This window comes from Cydia pomonella, chromosome 4 (genome assembly GCF_033807575.1).
Source record: "Cydia pomonella isolate Wapato2018A chromosome 4, ilCydPomo1, whole genome shotgun sequence".
Lineage (NCBI taxonomy): Eukaryota > Metazoa > Arthropoda > Insecta > Lepidoptera > Tortricidae > Cydia > Cydia pomonella.
The window spans coordinates 9,490,491-9,516,898 of NC_084706.1; the positions used below are offsets into that span (position 1 = coordinate 9,490,491).

Genomic DNA, 26,408 nt, shown 5'->3' on the forward strand with positions numbered 1-26,408 from the left:
ATCCGGGCACGGGATTATTTTTGTCCATGGGAATTGGATTTGCTGGCACGGGAATTGATTTTCTAAGAATTCATCCTATTTAAACTATGTTTTATCATAATTCAAGAGTGGAATAATAAACTTCTAGGATTATTAAGGACCTATTTCACATTTGAGATCTATTTGCATGTTTTTAAAGCATCATATAAATAAAACTAATGATTCAAAAACTTAAGTAATGAAGTTAAGGATCTTTCTGAATTAAATAAGAACAGATGTTATTTTCTTCGTCTGATTGTTATTAATGATTAATAGCCATAATCTGACTTTAAGAAACATCGTCGTAGTTGATTTTAATTTCGTCGATGATCGTATGAATATTTGGACAGCCTTTATGTAGGTTTGTTTAAAAGTAGCCTATTACTGATATTTACGAATTATTTCTATTGTTTTGGTATTTTAATGAGTCTAAATATTAGCATCGTAAGCTTTAACGATAGAAATTGTTAGCATTCATAAATATTGGGCCAGTTGTAATAATTGTTCCACGATATATAACGCTGCCTGCAATATATAACCTAAATAACGCTGAAAGACATATAACAACCATAGTACTAGCATTGAACTAATAAAATAAACGATGATTTCAAATTCCCGTGCCTAGAAAGTGTGGCACGGGAATTGGGTTTCGTAATAAATAAAATCCAATTCGCATTCTACTGAAATCCAATTTTATCCTCAATATTAAGATAGAAACGAGCTATAAATAATAGGTATAAATAAAAAAACATAGGTATAAATAAAATAAATAAATATTATAGGACATTATTACACAAATTGACTAAGTCCCACAGTAAGCTCAATAAGGCTTGTGTTGAGGGTACTTAGACAATGATATATATAATATATAAATATTTAGAAATACTTAAAATACATAGAAAACACCCATGACTCAGGAACAAATATCCATGCTCATCACACGAATAAATGCCCTTACCAGGATTTGAACCCGGGACCATCAACTTCGTAGGCAGGGTCACTACCCACTAGGCCAAACCGGTCGTCAAAATAGGTATACATTTACATTTACAATAAAAAGATAACAGAAAAATTCTTGACTAGACATTAAAATTAAATTGAGTATAGTTGACCCACAGGCTGCACGTGTAAAAAGATTAGCAATATGCATCAGCGTGCAAACCTGCGAGCCCCCATGTCACCCCGGACAGCCAACGCCCTGCGCTCCCTCTCAATGTTTGGATTGTCCGAGAGGCACTCCCTAACCCAGTGACCCAGGTACTTGAAATTCTTGGTCCTATTTAGAGGTATTCCGTACAACGAGATTTCCGGTACCCTATCCACCATATGCTTACGCGGCTGGAAGGCAAGAACCTCACTTTTAACCACACTGTACCTGAGTCCATCAGTTACGGCATACTCCTCGCATTTACTCAAAAATTTTCGGACTGCACAAACAGAGGGCCCCAGCAGCACCATGTCATAGAGGTATTCCGTACAGCGAGATTTGCGGACCCTATCCACCTTATGCTTACGCGGCTGGAAGACAAGAACCTCACTTTTAGCCACACTGTACCTGAGTCCATCAGTTACGGCATACTCCTCGCATTTACTCAAAAAAATTCGGACTGCACAAACAGAGGGCCCCAGCAGCACCATGTCATCCGCGTAACTAATATTATTTACCATTTCCCCAGCAATTGTACATCCAATTCTGGTACTGCTGAGATCCTCTATGAGCGCATTGATGTACAAGTTGAACAGTCGCGGCGAGGTTAGAGGTTACGAAGTTTGTGCCAAAGAAGGTCGTAAGCCATCATATCAAAAGCTTTTGATAGGTCAAGAAAACAAGCGTCAACTGGCGTTTTCCTAGCGGTATAGTATCGGACAGTGTTCTTGAGACATAATATAGGTACGAGTATGTAAAACTAGTGTTCGTTAACGAAAATAATATATTTAAAATATGTATATACATTATTGTGGCCATGGAAATTAAATAAAAATTGTCGTCCTGCCCGTTTTTATAGTTCTGTCGTAAATTTCTAGAAACTTCAGTAACTTGTCAAAGTCCTACGTATATATATTATCTGTTGAAGACATATGACAGAACAAGAAAAGGGAAGTGCAGTACGAGCCAAGGCTTCACGTGTGACGGAATTTTTCGACAAAAATTTACTCTCGATCTCGGACAAAACATAGATCACGAGTTATTTACCACATAGAAGTTAATGTCTTATATGCTCAGTGATAGCAAATATCATCTAGTTTAAGTATTTAACATTCAATAAGTGATATTAGCAGTTTTTAGTAGGAATTTTCATTATACTCAAAAACAGATTCCGGACAGGGCACGGGAGTAATACTTAATTTAAGCCTTTAAGTATTTTTAAGTGTGCCCTTAAAACAAATTATCCAGTGAATTCATATTGACCTCGGTGTGCAAATGTGACTTCTTTATTATTATTTTTTTTAATTTATGTAGGCTCACAAACAGGTTACAGTCATTGCGTTTACATGGATATTAGAGGCTTACAGCGTTCTGAACTGGACTCTAACCCTAAATATGTGTGTACATCAAGAACCAAATTTACATGCAATAAATTAGTGTTAATGTATAAAATAAGAATACAAAATAAATAAATGGTACGTATTATCTGATGCAACCTTCCGATTTTCATCTCGTACACAAAAAAAATAGCGTTTAGAAAATGACCCATAACCATCTTATGTTTTAAGTATAGTTTATAGTATACAAAATGGCAAATTGCTGCAAATACAAAATAGCTGAGGACAGATTAAATGTATGCGTAATTTTTCAGTATCATGATTTTTACGGAAAATGATTGTAGTATTCTACTTACACGAATTACTCACATACGTAAAAGTCTATTTGCCCCGTGTTTGGTGTTTATTAGTTACGTTACGGATAACGACGTGTAGTAACGTGGCCAAAAACGTATTATGACAGTAAAAACACATTGATGTAAGTAAGCCAATGCGGTGTAAGTAAAACTCCCCGTTAATAGTGTATTATTATTAGGTCGGTAAATAGCAATTCGTGGATGGGATTTGAAACGGACTCTGACAAATAAGACGAATCAACCATCAATTAATCAATCATTCCTGCCGAGACATAGCAAATGTTTAAGGCACAACGCATAGCAAAATAATCGTGCATTATAAAGTAATAATTGTGCAATAGTAGATGGTTAACCATGGGATGAAATGATGGCTTGCACCCGAGTTAAACACTCTTCTTTTTATTTCGAATACGGAAAGTACAATTATTTTTTTATAGCATTTCTTGAAGGTACTTTCAAAAGGTTAAAGTTAGGTAAAAGTATACGTTATTTATGGAATGGGGAGTTAAATATCAGGATAGAAATTGTATAACAAATCAATTTAAAACCAAATTTCAATTGCTCATCACAAAACAAATTTAAAAAATTCGTACTTGGAAAGTAAAATGCTCTATTGCAGACACGTGTCACTTTCTGCACACTTCTTAGAACAACAACGACCCTCTTTCAGAGCATGAGAAACGAAAAATGTATGTATAAGCACGTTGTTTTTAAATCATATGTGTATTCTGGCACACCCACTTTGTCAGTAGAAAAAGGTGGCAAATTAAAAAAAAAATGAAAGCGCTAAGACTTGAAATTCCAGAGAACATTTAAATTTCGCGCCTTTTTCTACTGATAAAGTGCGGTCTTGTAAGAGCGAGACATGTAAGGTCATTGATCAGTGTATCCCACAACATTCCGTCTGCTAAAACAGTACAATAATGAATTAGTTTTTTATTTGAGTTTGACCACAATGGAAAACTTTCCGTGCTATTTGTGATACAATAAGTTAGGTTATTTCCGAGTATATTGGAGAAAAAGAAGATAACGAGATTTTGTCTAGCAGGTGACCTTCAGTAATTATTTTCCCTTTGTGTCGACGACAAAAGCCGTGATTGTACAGCCTCATCGGCGGCGTGGAGAGCCCTCAGCACGAGCACTCTCCGCCTGTTACAAATTGTGCCAAATTGTCAACTCAGGCCCCGATCGCTCTTGATTCAGATATCGCAGCTCCGTCCACTTCATACTATAACACATTTATAAATGTTTGGCTGGATTATTGTACCTCTAATTATTATTTAGGTGTTATCAACGCTTATTCAAACTAAAATGTCATCAAACAAGGATGCCATGCCAAGATACTAGTCTGTTAGCAGTGTCCACGGACGAGTTTTAATTTTGCTGTGCCAACATTATCAAGTAGCCAATTAAAATTCTCTGGTACCGACGGACACCCTCTTTTATTAATTATTCTATGAAAGATTTAATTTATGTACCTTATTTTATTTAACATGAAAATAAGTGAATCAAAAATGAGTTATCTGGCTAAAATTGGTACATTTGAATTTCATCAAGACTATCTCCGAAAACGGGTTGGGGGAGATCCTGTGCTGTCTTAGTAGGCGGGCATAGTGGTGTGGTGTTTGGGTTTGGGTCACTTAACACGTGTAGCGACAAACAGCACGAACTCACTATGTCCACTATACTGTCACCACACTTACTGGCTTTCTGCTTCAGGATTACAGGCTTCCATGCTGGCGGCACAGCCCAGCCGCTGTCTCGATTGAAATTAGGGTGCCGCCCAATCTCGATCGCTTCACGTCCAGTAATTTCGCAAAATCTGTCAAATCGAAGATAGTGCGACGTGCCTGTATCCAGGGCGTGCTCTGCCACTGCGGAGTTGCTGCAGTCCATCTTCTTCACACTCCGTATGTGTTCTAGGAGTCTAGTGGACACGTTGCGTCCGGTCTCTCCTAACTTTACTTTTGAGTAGCATTATGGACTAAGGTCTGAAATAAATGATTTTTATTTTATTTTTTTATTAACGTGAGACACTTCATTCGGTTCTTGTCTGATTTTTTTGTCTTTTAATTATTTATATAAGAATTTAAGCACACTCTCAATTGGACACTCTCTACATCTCTAAGGATAATTTAAGGATTTTTTTTTTATATTTTATCTCTGACACGGAGAGACTTATACATCTCTATTTTAGTATTTGTTGGTTTTATTTTTTATCAGTTTTTTTTTGTGAAATTTGACATTTAGAGACAGTATACATCTCTAATAAAGTATATACACCGTGTCCAATAAGTTCAAATACAGTTATGATCCTTAATAAAATAAATTTACGCGTAGTTTATGTTATGAAAATTATATTAAATGAAAGCCACATTTATATACAATATTTACAACAAATGTTTTGGAATAACTCCACCTTTAACTTTTTTTACAAGTTTCAAACGTTTCTCAAAAGAGTCACAAGCGGCACGCACCGCATCCATCGGCATATCGTCCCATATTTGCATGATAACCTTTTTAAAATGGCTCAGGTTTGCGACTTTATAATTATTTAGTTTCGAGAGCATGTATGACCATACGAAATAATCTAGTACGTTTAAATCTGGAGAACTTGGTGGCCATTCAGTTTTCGGCAAAAAATCGGTCAAATTAGCCTTGCACCAAGCTTGAACAGCGTTTGCCGTATGCGACGGAGCTCCGTCTTGTTGGAAAACATAATAATCGTCTGCAAACATATTTTTTAAATTTGGGGCAACATTTTTCTCCAAAACCTCCGATTTATAGTATGCCGCATTGATTTTGACGCCTTTATCAATAAAAACTAGAGGCAGTTTGCCCCTCTTACAAAGAGCACCCCAAACCATCACTGATGGTGAGCTCTGGAACCTAGGCACATTCTTTTCATACTCTGGAATGTCTTCTATCCGTGCTGCCCACAACCGGTCGTTCTGGGCGTTATGAGGCTGCTCTAACACAAAGAGTTTCTCGTCTGAGAAAACAAATTCGTCACCTGCGTGCCAAGAAAGTATGGTGCTACATCTTTCTACTCTCTTTTTCTTGGTTGCATCTGAAATGCCATGTACTTTTCGTTTTTTATAAGCATGACATCCAAGATCTTTTTTTAATATATTATGTACAGATCCCCTGGAAATTTTCAGATCAGCAGCTAATTTTCTAATAGATCGGTGTTTTTTCCGCCGAATTCGCTCTCTTATAGCCTTTACCACTTTTTCAGTTCTAGCTGAGCGGGGCCGACCGGATCTTTTCCTGTCCTCTGTAGAAGAGATCTCTTTATACCTTTTTATAGTAGTATAAACCAGATTCCGTTTAATTCCATGCGGTTGTAACGCCTTGAATATAGCACATGGCCTGTCGCCTTTAAGGAATTTTCTAATAATTTCTTCACGAACGTACTTCATCGTGTATTCAAGCCAAACTAAAAATACGTGACTCATGAAATTATAGTACTATGTTTATGTCAATATACTTTTTAAATTAAAATAAGAATTTTATATCCAGCGATCCGTATGTCTATACAGCAAGTGCTAAAAGTTTGTATTCGAACTTATTGGACACGGTGTATTATTTGATCGATTCCATATTTGTAACTGTATTTTGTAATTTTTATTGTTTGTAAAAATGGACATGTAAAAGTGCCCCTGTGGCCTATTTGCTGAATAAATGTTTGATATTTGCACCGCCTTTAATAGCACAAAGAGTGGGAGTGTCATTATACCTATACATCACATTTTCTTAAAAATTTGCCATGGAAATTTGACAGACTTAAAATCATCTTCTTCTTCTTTTACGATATGGATTCCATTAAATCTATGATGTTTTTTCCAATGTCAAGTGTCCATGTTTAGTAGTAACTTTTAAGTGTGGTCGTAGAGTATGACGTTGTTCGGTAGTTGCTTTTAGTAAAGAGTTAGCTGGGCTAAAAGCCACGATGACATGGTTAAACGCGTTGCAAGATTTGTTTTTCATTGGCTGCACACTTTCCCGATTGTTCACTTCATAATAAGCTATCAATATTACACTTTAAACAACATTAATGAGCAAAACACAAAAAACTATTATCGTGACGTCTTCGCCATCTTGAATCTCTACGACAACCCTCAACTTAGAATCTCTTGAGGCCAACAATTATTTAATGACGTATTATTTATTTAGGTTACAGTAAAGACGTTTTGAAACCTCATTTGTCCAATTATAATGAGTACCTATTTTAGAGAGAGGGTTAGAGCCTGCGTGCTTTTTTGACGTTCATAAGGCCATTGCAATAATGTCTACTCGAAAATAAGTTTTTTGTCCAAAATATTTTTTTGATACAAGCTTTTATCGCTGACAGTACTTTTCTTTCCACAGGAGCCTATAAATACTCATCGAGACTAGCGATGGGCAATTTCGGAAACATTTCACATATTTTCTTAACGGTGACATATCAACTGTTGAAAATTACATATTTGACAGGAAATGTTTCTAATAAAAATGTTACCGAATAAATTTCATGTAACCTATCTGCTACTTCAGACGTCAGTAGAATGGATTTTCATCGAAAAATTCGATATTAGATGACAGTAGCCGCGTGGCTTAGGGGTAATCGTACCCGGTTGTTATACGGTGGATGGAAGTTCAAGACCACGTTACGCTGCGTCTTATTTCCTTTTTTTCACATCTGCTATGGTTTTGCTTCATATGCATGTATTAAACATATTATGTACCTACTTACATGATATTTCATTTCAATCTCTCATACATGAAATTTTATTTTACTCTCTCATATTCTCTTCTTAGCGCTTCATTCTATTTGTCATGCTGTAATTTCGATATAAAAAAAGAGGCAGAGCTTTAATTATATATCTAAACATATTATAATATTAAAGGCGCCCCGCAGCGTCTATGTCTGTTCGTTAAAAACTCGAAAAGTAAGAAAAATTAAAAGAAATATAAGCGAAATTTTCCATTTGAAATTTAAGTATAAGTTTCACTTTGAAAACTTACAAGTTGCCCATCACTAATCGAGACAGGTTGCGTTCTTTTATCATAGAGGTCTAATGGCCACCTCCTGGCTCCTATCTCCAAACATACCCACGCTTTTGCTTTACTGCAGTCGAGTAAAATATAAAAATATACTTGCTTCGTTAAGTTATCACCGCGAACTCACAGTGGTCTTAAGTCCTTTGAGCCAATCCTTGCTATTTTAAACAGTTTCCAAAAGAACGAAACAACAGGGAAGTTCTATGTAACTATCAAACGTGCTCACACAATTTCACGAGAGTCAATTCAATAATACCTTCGCGGCGGCAGTTCATGTACTTAACTCATAACTTAAGCTTTTTTTCTTAAGTCCGACTTACGCTTGACTGTAGATTTCTTATAAGTTTTCCTGTAATCTATACGTAGGCAAAGAACTATTTTGTGTATTAACCCAGTAATAACGGAAATAAAGAGGAGGATGGTAATCTTTTGCCTATTTTCTTGAATAACTACGAAAAAAAAAATATTGGAGATTCTCACAATGAGGCCTTTCATTTGATATGTAACACAATAAGTATAGTTTGCAAAAGTTTTATTTTTAATTTTCTCTTTTACCTCCTATAAGTGGCCCCTATGTTTAATATTAATTTATTTAAGTTACATGTCCGGCTTTGGGTCACAGATTTACATATGTGTACTAAATATCAACATTATTGGTCTAGTAGTTTCGGAGAAAATGGGCTGTGACAGACGGACAGACAGACACACTAGTGATCCTATAAGGGTTCCTATTTTCCCTTTTGAGGTCTCAGAATGTCTCAAAAGTCATGGCGATATAATCACCTTAATGACACTACGAGCAAGCAGAAAAGTCGATAGTTCAGGATCTCTTTATTATATAAATAAATTTCAAAATGTCAACTATTTTAGAGTCCTAAACTAACAATTCACAGATTGGTCTATTTCATAGCTGCGCGATTCATATAGCGATTTTATGTAATCATACAGGAAGACTAGAATGTTGTTCATAAGAAACAAGATGTTGATGAGTTGCACGCTGGGGCGGGCGGGGCTGAGCGCGCGCGGATCGGTGAGCACGCATAGATGACCCATGAGCACCATGCCGCTGGCCACCGGGGCCTCCACCAGGAACAGCTGCTCCAGCACGTACCCGAGTGTCATCACAGCATGACCGAAAAAGGGCAAGTATAGCGTAACCAGTTCCTTAATTTCTTCCATTAGGTTTTTTTACCTGCCTTGTGAAGAGGCTTCTTCTGAATAGTCGTTGATTGACACTCTAACTTATATTTTTTGAATTGTGCTACAAGTGACAATATGTTTGCTGCTGCATAATAGTAGTTTACATTACAAATACTGGGTTTAAACGATCCTACGTACGTAAAACTATGAGCAATGTGCATTATCTGAATGATAAGTGAAATGAGTTCTCCCCCGAAGATGAGGCAGTTGCTGCACCAAATAAAACAGGTCATTTTGCAGCGTGTACCAATGTTTCCGGTTATATATCCAAGGCACGCCATGCAGGTCCCCAAAATCGACAGGCAGATTCTTCTATAATGTTGTCGTGCGGTTTCCTTGCTTGAAGGTCCACAGCATGAACAAGAACTACTACACTTCACAGTCAACATAATTATGTGAGTTTTCTGTTTGTTAATATTACTTTAATGCCAAAGCTTTATTAATCTTCTTTGAAAGGTGAGGTTCCAGATAATATTTTAAATCCATAAATATTATGGTTTAGGACATCTTTTACCCAAATTTCCTCACTTTGGTTTGAGAGTATTACTTATTTATTTCATTTTGACATGTGCCAAGGCAGGTACGACTTTGACTCAGTCGTTGCGACACAGTCATCGATAAGTATAGAATATGTACCTAAGTAACTACTAGCAAAAAGGCTGATTACGATTCATAGAGTACTTACTACGACACTACCTTTATTTTTGTCAAGATAGTTTTTAACAAATCTTCATAAACACATAATTATTTTCTTAATGGTAATACTTGTAATAAAGCTATTTCTCGTTAGGCGACCGGTGCGTGTCGCCTTGGGCGTTCTGGGAAAAACAAGTCGTAAAGGAACACTAAGAGGTTTCCTGTTAGGATCGTCAGGCTGACAAACGTGGCTCGGGGCCGGTTTGGAGAAAACAAATTCGGGTCCGCGAGCATAAATACGTGCCCCATCAAAACCATGCCACTCGGGAATGGCGCATCTAATACACCTAAATATTCCAATGCATATCCCAATGCCAGCAAAACTTGGCCTACATGCGGCAAGTACAGCTGAATCAAGGTTCTGTGGGGCATGAGTGCAGTTTGCGAGAATCAGTACAATAATTCATATTAGTTTTGGTCCCTGTGTTTCTGTATCATTTGGATAAACATATAGATAGGTACCTACTCATCAAGTCATTGTAGATTCCGTAGCAATATGACTGTTTGCCATAATGGTAATTCATGATGAATCCAAGAATAGGTAATCCATACACAGCGTGGACTATGATATTTAATTTTTTTAGTTGCATTGTTTATTTATTTTGACCATTTTGACGTAAGTATGTTTACTTATTTGTAATGATTAGGTCAGACGTCGTTTTGACGTATATGTTTTTCAATCACTTCAGTTGCGTGTTAGCCGATATGAAGAACCAGTATCATTAGGTTGAATCACCTATTCTTTACCGATAGTTGTAGCTTGGATGTAGCTACTGCAAAAATAATAATAAAATTCAATCACGGGTTACTTCGACTCAAAAAATGGTAGCCAAAGGACCAATAGAGAGTTCTCTCGAAATCCACTGAGAGTCGGACAGAAGTTGTACTTATAGTAGCTGACATTTGGAAATTCGTCGTCCGCGATGTAGGTACCAAATTCAACTTCAACATTTTTGAAGGGAAAACTTCTTTAGCGGCGCTGTGCACTTTTTGTGATGGGGGCAAAATGTTAAACTCGCGACAGGTCACATGACCGACAGATTCGTCAGATTGAAAATTCGTAAGACGGACACGTGATCTGATCGAAAAACTCCATGATGGTTTTAGTAATGGTGATGGTATGGAAGGTAAAGGCAAGGAACAGAATCTCCTTAGGCAGAACTGTTGCAAATATTGGGAGCGTGCACCAAAGAGCATATAATCACTATACGTTTTAAGAGACGGGACTTCCATACTAGCGAGTGGAATCCGTTTGTTTCGCAAATCATTACCAAAATGTACGACAAAGAACTGTCAAAGAACCATAGTACCAACATAAGCAATTTAATTAGTGTAGTACGCTACACGCTTGCGATAATCGATAAAATGGGTTAGGGTTGAAATATAGACTCTTGTCTGCAAATTTTGTACTCGAAATCAAGTTAGGATCGAGTCCACATTTAAGTTGTATGTTATATAGTGGATAGTTCTATGAGTGGACTAATACGTGGTCGAGCTTAATGTGGACCCGATTTTTTTTAGAACACTTTGTTGTTCTTCACCACTAGGAAGGATCAAAGTAGCACTTTTCTTCCCTACTAGGAGGGATCACTTTTTTCCTCTTTTTGCATACTTCTTAGGTTAAATTATTTAATTTAATAGGGTTGTTTCCATCTACAAATCTTAGGGCAGAATTGTATCCCAATAAATTCTTTTGGATTATAAGAACATGTTAAACTACTTTTAGGGGACCTGTAATGACCATATTTTTGTAAATATTGAATTTAAAATATCTTTTGGCACACATCACGTGACCAAACTCGAAACGTCATTGAAGATTCTGATGACGTCACAACTCTCTGATTGACACTGTTGACAGGTAGGCGATAAACAACAAATGACAAATGTCAGTTGACAGCTCGTATCTTCTACGTGTGTATGTAGTTATGTGTCAAACCGTAAACTGTGACGTCACACAATTTTCAAAGAGCGTTTTGGGCGCGAAAGCATCCGTCAAAATATATTTTGTTAATTTAACATATTTAAAGCCGTTTTTAGTATAAGAGTCGAATTTTAGGGCAACTTTTAGTTACTATAGAACGTAATACAAGCGTTTCAAAAAATTGGAAACAACCCTATTAACATTAATTAAATTTATTTTATTTATTTATTTTTTATTTGTACCATAATAATTTCCTCATAGGTGATGTAAAAAGCAGTATGTAAATTTATCACGTGGTAGCAAAAATATTTCCACCTTAGGGTGGTATTCCACCTATCCAATTTCTTGGTCCAATGTTATTGCGTCTCACTCTGTTATTAACAGAGATCGGACAAATTTGCGTCATTGCTCGCAATAATGTGGACATGACTCCAAAATTAATCAAATATGTAATCATTTAATTAATTTCTTACTTGACTTAAATTTTAATTCCTAGTCAATAAATACAAAAGTTTGTTAAAGTATAGATTTATTAAAGAAAATAATCAGTATTTTTTCCAAATTTTCTGCAGTCATGTGTGTTTTCTATGTATTTATATGTATATATCGTTGTCTAAGTACCCACAACACATGTCTTATTGAGCTTCCTATGGGATTAAGTCAATTTGTGTAATAATGTCGTATAATATTTTTTATTGATCACAAAAAGAGAGATTAATTTACTTACATTTCAGATGAATATATTAAATAATTACTAGATTTAAAAAAATATGTCAAATATTGACCATTAATGCATAGATGATAGATAATTTTCCACTGAAAATCTTCGACGAATTAATTTTGTGTCATATTGCATGCAAGTTCTCAGGAAATTTCTCATATTTTATTAAATTACTTACACTGATATACAAATAAACATACAATTATCGATAGTTTTAGTACATCCCTAGTTCACAACTAAAAATAATATAAAATATCAAATTTTCGATGTGTTTAAAGCCTGCTGCACCAAAATAAGGTCATAAGTATCTAAACCAATACGTACCGGTCTTTATCCAAGGGAAATTTCGCCATAAAATCCCTTTTTTCGTGATTTTCTCGAGTGGCTCGCTTGCCACATATTTCACACTTAGTAAACCGTTTTCTCGGTGGCATTGTAACAAACTCGTTCTTTACTCTGATCACGGTTCACTATTTTCAATATTTTCACTAAATAATAAAGAAATTGCACGAAATACCCGAACAAAACATTGAAGCCTTCATAACAAACAAAACAATTAGGCTGACAGTTGCCTTGATGTAAACTTGACAGAATAAATAGCACTGACGTTTTATTTTCGTTGGCAAAAATTTGCGAAATAAGTTCCATACAAAACTTATTTTGTTCCTAGTTGCGTCAGCCTGGCGTGCACGATGGCAGCGCCGCTTAGCGTTCGCAACTACTGGGGAGCTGTCAAATAATGAGCTCAACACAATAAAGATTATTCCCTAAAAATGTTTACTATAATACAGTTACCAATGTGCGGAATCTTTTCGTTTTTAATGTTAAAACACTTGACTTTTGCTTTACTGGAAATAGGCAGAATTATCTGTGTATTTTATATTATTCGGTTAATTTTCTTCGTCGTTGTTTCGTTACAAATGCAATGAAAAAATTATGTTTCACTATGTTTTGATGGCCCACTTCGTGATCCTCTTCCTGGGGATATGTATGATGCTTTCAAGTATAAAGTTTTGCACTTCTTTACAGGTTTTAATCAACTCATTTTATGTTAAAACATACGTTTCGCTTATCACGTTTGTTGTGACAGACGACAGACAATTCTGCCAAAAGTATGTTTCTGTCTGACGGGCTTTCAGTAACTGTCATTATAACTAATATTACAATAGGGTTGTTTCCATCTACAAAGCTCAGGGCAGAATTGTATCCAAATATTTTTTTTTGGATTATAAGAACATGTTAAACTACTTTTAGGGGACCTGTAATGACCATATTTTTGTAAATATTGAATTTAAAATATCTTTTGGCACACGTCACGTGACCAAACTCGAAACGTCATTGAAGATTCTGATGACGTCACAACTCTCGGATTGACACTGTTGACAGTTAATTTCCTCATAGGTGATGTAAAAAGCGTTTTGGGCGCGAAAGCATCTGTCAAAATATATTTTGTTAATTTAACATATTTTAAAGCCGTTTTTAGTATAAGAGTTGAATTTTAGGGCAACTTTTAGTTAATATAGAACGTAATACAAGCGTTTCGAAAAATTGGAAACAACCCTATTACCTAATGTTGGTACACTATATTAGCCATACTATTTTATTAATATCCAAGCAAAACTCTGCGTTGACATAGACTAGATAAAATGTTTAGCCGTTACGTTGGTAAGCCTGGAATAATACTATGTGATATAAAAGCCTAATTTCTAGCTCGATGTTGGAAATTGAAGCGGTTATTGGGTGTGGGTAATTTCAAAATAAACACCAACGCTTACAAATTACTAATTATATTTTAACACAAAAAAAAAAATGGAAAAAAAACTGAGCGGAGGTCGTGGTAAGGTCCGTTAGGTTATCAATAAGCCTGTCTGATTTCACTGACGTAGTAGGGTACTCCCCTGACGTGGCAAGGTGAACGAGCAGGGCCCGGGTCGGTCGTCGGGACGTCTCGGGAAGCGCCGAGGTCAGCTGGTGGGTGGATCGAGGAAGACTCTGGCTGGCTTCCTTCTCTGCGGCCGGATCAGCAGGTCCCTCCTGCCGCCGCCGTAGGCTTACGCCGTATAAATGCACCCTGGAATTTACGTCGTCCAGCTTTAGGTCCGTGTATTAAATGGCCGCTCGGTATGAAACCCAGTGATGTCGCAAAGCCGTAAGCAAGGGAGTAGCGGCAAGTAGATGGTGGGTGTTCATAACCAGAACGGAGTTACAGCGTGGCAAGTACCAAAAGCATAGTGCAAGCCTTGGAAATTAACATTACAATAAGAGGAATTTACTAATATGGTAAGAGTGCATTCGAGCTAAGCTTGAGATGTAGGCTATTAATTCTCTAGAGTTAATTAACTCTCTTGGCCGAATGTATGAGGCGCCATTTTGTAACGGTACTTTTTATGGTACGCCGCAACGGCTACGAGCAGTACATAGTAGAAATGATATTTAATGCTTAAATTAGGCAATAAACAATTAGAAAAATAACATTATAGGACAATTAGAACACTAGCACTTTCTTAAAACTAGGTAACGTTCAACACTTACCCTTAACCGGGGGTGCACAACGGAAAATACGTTATTTGACTAGTTCGTTAGGTAGCTCATTACTGCGAATTAAGTATTTAGAAAAAAAAATTAAATTGTCCACGGCGAACACTGCCGATTAAACTATATTACTTGAAATCGAACCGGCGCGTGAGACGACACGGCACAAGGCTCGTGAACGCGACCGGCAACGTCCGTCCTTTAAGACGATTGCGCGCAGAGTGAGGAGCGGAGATATATGGCCAGCGCTATAAGAATGTTCGCGAGAGTAAAACTGCTGACGCAAGTAGTTCGGCCGAGAGTACACTCGCGCGCATTATGTTGCATTATTTAAAACAAATTAACATATTGGTTTAAGACCTATAATATTTATTATTTAAAGTATTAGATGAGATTGAGATTACGATTAATTTAATACCTATAGTAACGTGCATCGTTACAAAATATATAAAGTTTATTGTTGCTAGGCCTACATGAATAAAGAATATATGAATAATTTTACAAATCGGGTCAGAAATGACGGAGTTCTGAGGTAACAAACATACAAAAACAGAAAATACAAATATAAAACGAACTCAAAAATACTTACCTAGAAGGACTTTTCTCATAGGCTGTCCTTTTATTAGGGACCTTAAAAGGATTTATTTAAACCGTTACCGCCTCACAATTTACTCAGAAACTGAAATGGTAGATCTGTTATTGTTTGGCTAGGCGGTAAACTGGATCAGCCGGATTAACAGTCAGCTGATCCGTCATCATTGATCAGCAAACAACAACCGGACCAAACTTATTCATGCAATGTCTACTGAACTGAAAGTTTCAGCACATCCGAGCCTATGGATTAATAAATTACTTCATATTTTATTCAGAATACATAATATATATTATAAGTGTTTATTATTGTAATTTCATGTTATATTACATATTCACATTCCAAAGTTGAATGTTATGCAGTAGCAGAAGCAATGCAGTGTTAACTGGGAAATTAAGTGATTAATTTTGTAACTTTATCAATTTTTTAAGTATGTAACTCAAAAACCCTTTCCTTTCAAAATTATTAAAGGAAATTAATACGCATTATTTACCATCCCTCAGAGGTTATCATTCCCAGGAATTAAGATTGATAAAGGTGTCCCTCGCGTAATAAATCTCTTTTAGAAATATAAAATGCTACACGAATAAACATTAGGCGCCCGTAAATAATGACGCGGTGAAATATGGATTTTATGTTAAATCTATCTTCATAACGAGTCTGAGTTTGCATATAGATAGTGGGTTATGAATATTGCATAGGTATAGCGGGTTGAAGGTAACGGAGGGTGCATTTAGGCGCGCGCTCATGTGTCCCTAAAACCTCCGGCAGGTAAATACGAATTTAGTCGAGCGCGTTCATTTCCACCTCGTTATATCATACCACTAATCGGATTTTTGCGTCTGCTCAATACTGGTCTTAGACAGTTTCTCACTGATAGTTGAAATAAGTACTTACTTTGATGTAGGAAGTAAAAGGTGTATGTAATACGGTTAGGTTAGATTCTGAAAGAGGATTTAAATCCGCGCAGTTAATTGGTTTTTAGTAATGCGTGTGCTTTTAGTGTCTAAATTAAATTATTGTGTTTAGTTTGATTCAAGGCTCGGAATCGGTTTTAAAAATATCGGTTTTACTCCTAACTTTCATAAGAACTTTTTTGTAACCTACATGAATCGGTTTATTCAACGAGCGACGAGACGGCCGGTTGGCCTGGTGGTGTGCCGCGTAAACAAAGACACTGACATTGTAATCTGACAAGAAAATTATTTATTTATTTAATTTATGACCGGTTTAAAAATAATGGTTTATGAACGAAACCGAAATTATAAGGTTTTGCGCCAAGTACATGATAGCGGTTTGGAAATTTAACCGGTTTCCGAGTCTTGGTTTGAATTTTGAATCGATTAACCTTGTTTCAATTGGATCTATATCTGAATCCCTAAAGTTTTTACTCCTATCTTTGCATTCCCTAATATTGTTTGTCATAATGATCAGTTATTATTATTATGTTAGTTATGGAAAGTAATTGTTATTATAATTGATGAATAGGAAAAGTAACTGTTATGATAATTGATCATCAGGGCAATAGCTATTAGGTCAAAACAGTTAGAGCATGTTATTTTGTCCCAAAGATTATTAGGGATTTCAAAGAATATGGTAAAAAATATTAGGGATCATGCTAGTTATGGTACAAATGCATAGGACAAATGTGTCTTAGACTAACCATTACATTATGGAAAATAATTGTTATGACAATTGATCGTTAGGGCATGTGCCCATTAGGACAAACCAGTTAAGACAAGTGACTTTAGGACAAATGTTGTTAGGGATTCAGAATGACACCAGTTTCAATTACCTACCACTGCAACAAAAAATCTTAGGTACCTAGTAAGTAGGCACCCAAGTAGATATAGTTGTTTTTTCCAACCTCCTACCTCCAACCACTTATTTCAAATCTACATAGATGTTAAATACTTAAGTGTTTAGTGGTTGTTGACATTGACTAGCGTCATCGCGGTCGATAGTTGGCAGTCTGTCAAGTTTGCGATCTGCCCTTGCACGGCGCTCATTAAGACCCTCGTGATGATGTGACATTTTCCACGTTAACTTTCTACAATTGGTTATAAATAAAATTCATCTTATTTCACTACTACGGTTAGGGCCTGTTTCTCAATGTCCAAGTAAAGTATTGGATAGCTAATTAACAAATAAATTAACTGCCAGATAAAACTAACTAACAGTTAAGCATATTTGAAGATTGTGAAACGCGAACGATGTTTTTTTCGTCAGATAAGTGGCAAGTAGCTTATTCATGACTTTACTTCGACATTGTGAAACAGGCCCTTAAACTCATGAATTTTACTGACAGTTATTTGCTTTGGACTCGGGCATCTTTCCTCGCGTTCCAATCTATTAACTAAACAGGCGTACATAGTCAGCAGGTATCCGGGAAACTTCCCCAGTTATTATATAGCCCTCCAATATTACCTAACAGCTAATGGTACCTATGCCAATAAATAAATATCTTGATTTTGGCACTTTTTTTTATAAATTTGTTCAAGTCTGGGCAAGTCCCCTGGACACATTATAAAAAGCCTTCCTAAACCCTACATCAACCATTTGACCTCGTTACCTTTTTATACGTGTTCAAACTGTTCGTTCGTTTTATGCCCTATATCTGGTTTGGTTGAATATGTAGGTAAGTATGTAAAGTTTGTCACGATCTCGTCATGATGTCGGGCAAGCACTCAAAGGATACTCGTAAATTTCAATACTCTTAAAATGTATAGGGTCGAATCTCTTGAAAGGCCCTTTCTATAGACGTCGCCGAGTGCGATAAGCACGTACGTTGCGATATTTCGTGTTAACACCCCTTAGCGTTTGCGATAGCGGGTACCTACTTCGTTCAGTTTGGTTGCACGGAAAAAAGCATGGGAAACGAATATATAAGTGAGATTTGAGTCTGTCCTATTTCATTATTGACTTGTTGCTGCCGGTTCAGCTCAACCATATAGAATTCATATGGTTTTATAAATGAATAAGAATGGATTTTATTTAATCCACATGCCGTAAAAGGTGTCCCAACATCTTTCCTCTTCTAAAGAATCAGGAGTAGGTACATTGAATTTATTGACCCTACATTTCAAAAATTCATAATGTAGGTAAGAAACAGTTCTGTTACGATTCATACACAACGAACCAAGGTACGAGTAACATGCAACAAAACTAACAAACTATTAAGACGAAAATGGGGCATAAATCAAGGCATTTTAAATCGACTCTCAAGTCAGCTGTGAGTTATACGCACAATGCCAATCTGGCCTACCAAGTATTACTCTTAGGGTTTCTGGTTTCTCGACCTTTTTCATTTCTTAGAAATTTTGAATTTTACTATTTTCAATTGTTTGCTTTACAAGTATTCTGGGGGCTTTGCACAAATCAGAGTCATAGGAGTCGTAGGTGAGATCAATAATCAAACAAATGGTAAATTTTTAGTTACCATAAATTGGACTTAATAATCAAAAATTCAACGACAAACAAAAAAACAAAAAGCTATAGGTGCAGGCGTGCGCGTCGGCGATATCATATGCTATAGTGTATTTATTTTGACATTTAACAAAATGTAAACAAGCCACAAAAAGGGTATTTTTATTCTTATGTTTTTTTTGTGTTAACTGTAAGAATAGCATGTATTTTTAAGAAAATAAGTAAACTCTATATCAATATACTTAGCAATTTACCTATAGTTTGTCATGTCAACCTAAATGTATTGTACTAAAAGTATTAGAAATATATAAAAAAAAATTTAAAGTACAAAATGTCACGGAACGTGTAGAGTAACTTCCCCGGATTTTGTGATATTTAATTTTTATTTGAAAAAATATGAAGTGATTTGTCCCTATTCTACAACACTGTTAAAAAATGTATGGATATATAAAGACTTTATATAATTTTATACAACCTACATTTTGTAATCAGTTTTCGTGTCACCGCCGCGCGTGGTAATATAAATATGCAGTACTTGGTAAAAAAATATCTTTACGATTGGCAGCCTTTTATGTAGAACAGCAACACTGTTGTTGTCAAATTTGCAAATGGCTGAAGGGAGAAGTTTTGTTGAAAATTATTTATTTGTGTTAATTTGAAAAAAAAAAAAACGGTCAACCTTAACGCGTCACCGCTGTTTTGAGTGTTAAAAGTCAAGTCGAAGTAGTTTCACGTTATTGCTTGTAACATAAGATATACCTCAAACATTCGAGATTAAGATTATTATTTAACATTTGCAAAGTCAAAGGAAAATTTTAGGTAATACCGAACATGTTCCAAATTATCACAACCGTGGCTTCAAAATTCTATCACCACCACGGACTTTTGAGCCCGCGTTCGTGACATAAAGACACGTGGTCGTGACATGCTTAATCAGTTTGATTAATTTAGAGGCATACGCACTCTTTAGAAATGGTTTTTTATTATCTATAGATCACTTGTGATTAATGCCCGACTGTCAAAGCAGAAAAATGGTTTTCACGTGTATGTTTGTAGGATGTGTATCCGATTATTTGTCACGCTCTACAGCCTTTATAGTTTGCCGGATTTCAACGTTTGAGCTTTCATTAGACTTGTCGTAGTCATGAGAGTGACTTAGGCTATGTTTATATTATTATAATAGTGGAGTTGGCCGCCAAAATGCCGAAATGTCACGAGTGAGGGACACTTTTTCACAACCGTGATTGTGTACTCATTTTATTTACCTTTGAGGGTGTTAAGCTTGACCATAGGCATCAAAAATTTGCTTTTTATATGTACTTTTGATATATGTAACAATATGTGAAAAATAAAAAAAACTTTTACGTAAAAAAATCTGGACACAATTTAAGAATCACTTAGGCAAAAACTTTCAAGTCAATTAATTTAACTATTGAGGTATAGTATAGTATTAGAGTCGGCATCTCCAACAAAATGATTCCACACCTCATTGAAGTGCCGGCACTTCATTGCGTTTAGTACGTCTCCGACTACTGGCGAGATGCCAGTGCCACACATGTAACGAAAATGTATTCTAATAATATCTAACACGGAGGTGCTAATGATAATCTACCTTATTGTTATCTTGTAATTTTTTGAAGTGGTTTTATTATATTTAAAGAATATATTATGTTACAAGCGCGACTTCATCAAAATTGCTACGAGTACGAGAGTGAAACACAAAAGGTTTTAAGACTATTTTTATATACGAGTATTTCAATATCGGCAGTGTCACAAAAGAAACAAAAATCATTACACTTTAATGGAAATAAATACATTTTATCTAGATTTTATACAGTACGTATTTAGGCAGAAAATGAACAGTTTCGCCACTGACTAGCTATTATTCTTAAACTTAGTGACAAACTTCAAAAGCCGAAAATGGCGGACACAAGTTGTTCTCAATAGCGTGTCTAGTACGAAGTACATTTATGTCAGTGGATTTGTCGCCTCGATAATTCTCGAGCACAAAACCTAATCACTCTGATAGTCGTTATTATAGGTAGTTTATATAATGCGTTTAACTATTTATTTGTAACTAGGTAGGTACATAGATTTCTGTAGCATTCCTGTTAAAATCCTTGTCAAATAAGGCTATCGTTTTCTCGTGGTTTTCTTTTCGTATATTTGCGTAGGTAAAACTTAAATCAACTAAGAATTCCATTTTATTTTGTATCTTATACTTTTAAACGAGCAATTCTTGTATATTTATATATATATTTCGGAGATCTCGGAAGCCGCTCTAACAATTTCGATGAAATTTTCTACATGGAGGTTTTCGGGGCCGAAAAATCGATCTAGCTAGGTCTTATCTCAGAGAAAACGCGCATTTCTGAGTTTTTATATGTTTTCCGAGCAAAGCTCGGTTTCCCAGATACTAACATAGGAACAACATGACGACTAAACTAGCCGACATTGGGATATCTGGAACAGCGTTAGAAATGTTTAAATCATACTTATTAAATCGAAGTCAAGTTGTTAAACTAGACAACTATGTTAGCAAGCCAAAAAGCATCAGTTATGGTCTGCCACAAGGATCTATATTGGGACCTCTACTTTTCCTAAGTTATATCAATAAAATCCACGAAAAAGGACTACAAGGATATATCACCTTATATGCTGACGATACTTGTCTGTTCTACTTAGGTAGTTCGATCGAAATGGTAGTCAGTCAAGCACAACAGGATTTACTCCTACCAGAGAAGTGGTTTCATTCTAATCTTTTGACTATTAATGCATCTAAAACTGCTTGCATAATATTCGCTGCCAAAAATAAAAAAAATATCAGACTATACCCCACTAAGTATAAATGGCCAAATTCTTAAAGTAGTAGACGAAGTTAAATATCTAGGACTGATACTTGACAAGCAATTCTCATGGAAACCGCACCCAGAAAAAAATGTCGCAAAAATATCAAGTCCAGAGGTTCGATTAGACCAATAGTCAGTTGCCTACCGGTGAACGTGCGATACACAATATATAATTGCCTAGTAAAACCTCACAAAAAGCTTTTGAGTGCGAAGATGGTGCAGGAATCATAAACTGAAAGTCCTCTAAGACCCTTCTCTTCTACTAGCTCTTCATATCACTACTGAAGGCAGCAGCTTTTTTTATATACTCTTTACCGTCCCCATGTTTATGTATATTGTATCTTACTTTAATAAATATATGACACGTTAAAAAAAAACATTCCTAATTGTATACACTATCTATAAACTCTATATTTTGAATAACATAAACGTTAGGTAAGCGCGCGTAGTAAACCATCAATTATGACTCTTTTCGAGCATATATGTTCAAGAGTTAGAAAATTCAGAGAGTCATAAAAATGAATCGACCGACACCCCATTCACCAAAAGGAGGTAATTAGTTTGACGTAACCGTGGAACACACGACACAACTATTTATATCTTATACCTTTAAACGAGCAATTCTTGTATATATATATTTCCGGGATCTCGGAAACGGCTCTAACGATTTTGCTGAAATTTGGTATATGGGGGTTTTTGGGGGTAAACAATCGATCTAGATTAGTCTTATGTTTGGGAAAACGCGTGTTTTCGAGTTTTCATGCGTTTTTCTTTCGACGCAGAATATGGTCGCTAATTTCGTGTTGCCGGCCACTGTTCGTCTGATCCAGCGGATTAAGACGCGGACTGCTAAACGAGTGTTACGGGTTCGAATCTCGCCCGGTGAATAACTTTTGTTTTTTTTTTCTATGTTCAAGTTTATATATAATTTTTTAATTTTTATTGTTTTAGACAAGTTTAATTTAGTAAAAAAATGTAGTAAAGATTATCACCTATACACCACCATATTACAATAAATAGTTATAACCGAGCAAAGCTCGGTCGCCCAGGTACTAAACTGCTAATATCGTAATCCTTAACGTAGTCGGGTGAAACAGTACCTAAATTAAAACATAAGATCCTCTGCCTCTACAGGCTTACAGAGCGCTGCAACGGCAAAAATATTTCAAGTGTTAAATCGATTCAGCAATTTAGCATAAGTACGAAAGGCTTAGTAGATACAGTTTGTCCGCCCATAAAGAATAAGTTAGTAACAATATTGAACTGTTTTTATTAATTTATGACCAATTATTTCTGCCTTAGCTTTAACTTGTAGTCACTATCGCACGTAGGTTCCTACTAATGAATCTTATTACCTATTAAACTTTCTATTCGGTCTGCAATTTCATCCTTTTTGTCATTATGGTGTTTGGTTTGGTATTATCGCATTATAATGATGTTTTGTAATAAGTTGCGTTGACTGTTTACAATTATATATATATAATGAGTGTATACTTTACCGTGGACCCCCTCGTCAATGGCACGTTACACCGTCACGATACATAAATATACGAAAATACAAAGGCACGTTACACGTCATACTTTCCCCCCCGTCTTGCGTGATCGTAAAACGTGGCGATGACGTGGCAGTCTGCGGTAAAGTATGAAGCGCCCAATAAATAGAAAACTGTTCAAATCCGTTGCCATCGGTCTGACACGCCATTGGCCTGTCAGTTGATGATTCAAAATAGAGGAATAGATGGCGCCTCAAAATAAAGAAAGCCGACCTCGCGTAACGGGATAAGGCGAGGACCAAGAAGATGAACAAGTGACATAATAAAACAAAAAGCTATAACTCTCTAAGAAGCCCTGCATGAAATAAGATCTTTTCCCAGCAAGTGCGATGAAAAGATATTTATCTATGGGCCAATAGTTACCTGAAAATGAAGATTTTCATTTCATTTCATTATTTAACACTCAAACTGTGTCTTTATTCCGAGTAGCTAAAGTTAAAATTCACAGGAGTCCGTCATGTGGTAACATTCTGTTAAATTTCGTTTTTTTAGGTTACTGGATATATAACACTGGGTTCACTTGATAATGTTAGATCCCAATCCATCAAACATTGTGAGTCAACGGCGGCGAAGTGCAGGACATGAGTGAACGATTGATAAACAACATGAAAAATCTGCTTAACATATGTCCTTGGCTCCTTGTCAACACTTATGAAGATAAATTTCGACTTAGGTTCGTTACCGGCCGTTTTAGTCTGGCTTTTATCAGCTACTTCATGAAAAGTGCCGCTTTCAATGCCAGTAAATCAATAAAATTGTTCGCTACACCCGTTCGTAAAGGCTCTCTTTATTCTTCAAAAACTAATGACAAAATTGTATTTAATCCACAAGAGTGGCAAAGTAAATTCATGAAAATTTTGAATGGTTTTCTCATGCAACCTAGTAGAAAAGTCTTTTACAGTACATATGGTGCTACTTTACCGCACTAGTGCGCAAATTAGCATATTACGTTACTGTGTCAAACATTTAAAGGGCCATATGTACCTACTGTAAAACGTTGTACGATACATGTGCGAATAGGTAAAATTCGGTCGTGTTTTAATTTATCGCCACTCGTTTTGAATTTCCTATTTTTCGCACTTGTATTGTAATGTACTATTAAGTGACGATTTTGAATGACAAATATTTGATAGCGTTCATTTAGATTTGATTTGTAACGTTTTACAGTTAGTATTTTATTTTCCTCACGTTGGTGTGGTGAACGAAAAAAGTTGTTTCACTCGGTAGCAAAGTTTGATTATAAGGTGTAATGCCTTAAAACCCTCGCAACGCTCTAGAATACACTGTTCGAACCACTCGCTACTCTCGTGGTTGAATTTTGGAATCATTTACTTGCTCGGTTATAAATATTGGCAGGAGGGGTAAAACAAAGCTATGCCGCCTTGTAAAACAAATTTTGCCACCGAGTGAAACACAAAACTTTTCACCATACCAACACGAGGAAAATACAACCTGTAAAATATCAAACAAATAACTATTGTTTCACAAGGGTGCAAAGTTGTTATATTGATAATATCGATACGCGAGCAAGCAAAAGATTCCAAAATTGAACCATAAGCGTAGCGAGGGGATCGATAAGTGGAATCTTGAACGTTGCTAGGGTTCCAAGGCACGAGGATTAAATTTTTTTTGCCACCAAGTGAAACAAAAATTTTCACCACATGAACGCGAGGAAAATACAAACTGTAAAATATCAAACAAAGTATCAAATCCAAATAAACGTTATTAAATATTTATCATTCAAAATCACCATTTAAAAATCAGTTCGGGTTCGGTTGGCTGGTAAGCCAACATAAGAAAACAACTCAAAATTTGCATCAGATTAGGTACTATGCCCCACGTGTGAATAAAATACAACTTTCTCATCAGTTTTTAAATAATCAAGGGAGCCTTTACCAGCTGGTGTGGTGAAAAAAAATTCCGATATTAAGGTGTAGGTATTGTTAATAAATCTTGTATTGATTGTTAATAAATAATAATTTATTCGTACATTTATGGTATTCCCATATAAGAGCTTGCTAGGAAAACACCCGTACACAAGCATTTAGATGTGAGTGCCAAAGCTAAGGCAGCCGTGCTGCCAAGTAAATATTGTGCATAAACAGAGCAAGCTGGGTGTTAAACGAACCACGAAAGCTAACTAACCAACGGCACCTGATTGGGCTCCCGTGCGGAGAAGTAAAGGAGCACTAAGTTAATATTATATTAATATACTGACGAAGGTAAAATTACCACATACATAGTTTGAAAGTTAGAGAAATTGTTTGCTCGGCCTACCTACTTGGACAAGATAAAATTACTTACAAAGGTACTACTTAGGATAGATTTTTAAATTAATGGTATAATAGTAGTTTTCAACACACTTGCTTAAGACGACGTTATTATTCCACCGATTTTTGGCTCGTACTCCTAGATATTAAACACGCGTGCTTTTTCAGTATATTATAACACTCGTGCTTTTTCATTGTATTATCCGACTGAGTTAAGAAGGTAATTGATTGCTAATAATATGCATGGAAACGGAGCCTTCTTAATTTGGTCGAGTACCTAATACATTTTTTAACCAACTATTAGGTTTCAAATGTTACTTCAAAGAAGTTTTAACACACCAAACATAATTTATAGATTAAATTATCTCGTAAATAACATTAATGAATAAACATAACATTTTATCGATTTGATCTCCATCCGTCGAATAGAAATACGAAAATATTAGCTTTTTTACATTTTTTAAATTGGCTGTTTGTCGATTTCGTTCGCGCCTTGGCCTTGCGCGCGCAATGGAATCGTGTGTAAAAAAAAATAACGCGCCAGCCATTTTCCGTAATTGTCATAATATTTGAATAGTGTTGCATGTTTTTAGTTTATAATATTGACGAAAATGTCATTTTCAAGCATTGAAAATGAAGAACACATAAAATGGACGCTGCCAGTAATACTAATAGAGGCAAGAGCTGAGAAAGATAGCCTTTTTCCATCAAAATCGGGTGAAAAATAATTGGCGGCTTATGAAACAT

The 26,408-nt window shown here is 35.8% G+C and overlaps 1 protein-coding gene and 1 long non-coding RNA gene across 6 annotated transcripts in view; both read right to left on the minus strand.

Annotated features, from left to right (window-relative positions):
• Nucleotides 1-26,408, minus strand: part of LOC133517040 (gamma-aminobutyric acid receptor alpha-like) — a 76,282-nt gene that overhangs the window by 44,907 nt on the left and 4,967 nt on the right. The window lies entirely within an intron of this gene.
• Nucleotides 3,780-12,073, minus strand: LOC133517035 (uncharacterized). The gene is made up of 2 exons (XR_009799316.1): nt 10,264-12,073; nt 3,780-4,849 (listed from the first exon to the last, which is right to left on the minus strand). It is a non-coding gene; the product is annotated as an uncharacterized LOC133517035 (long non-coding RNA).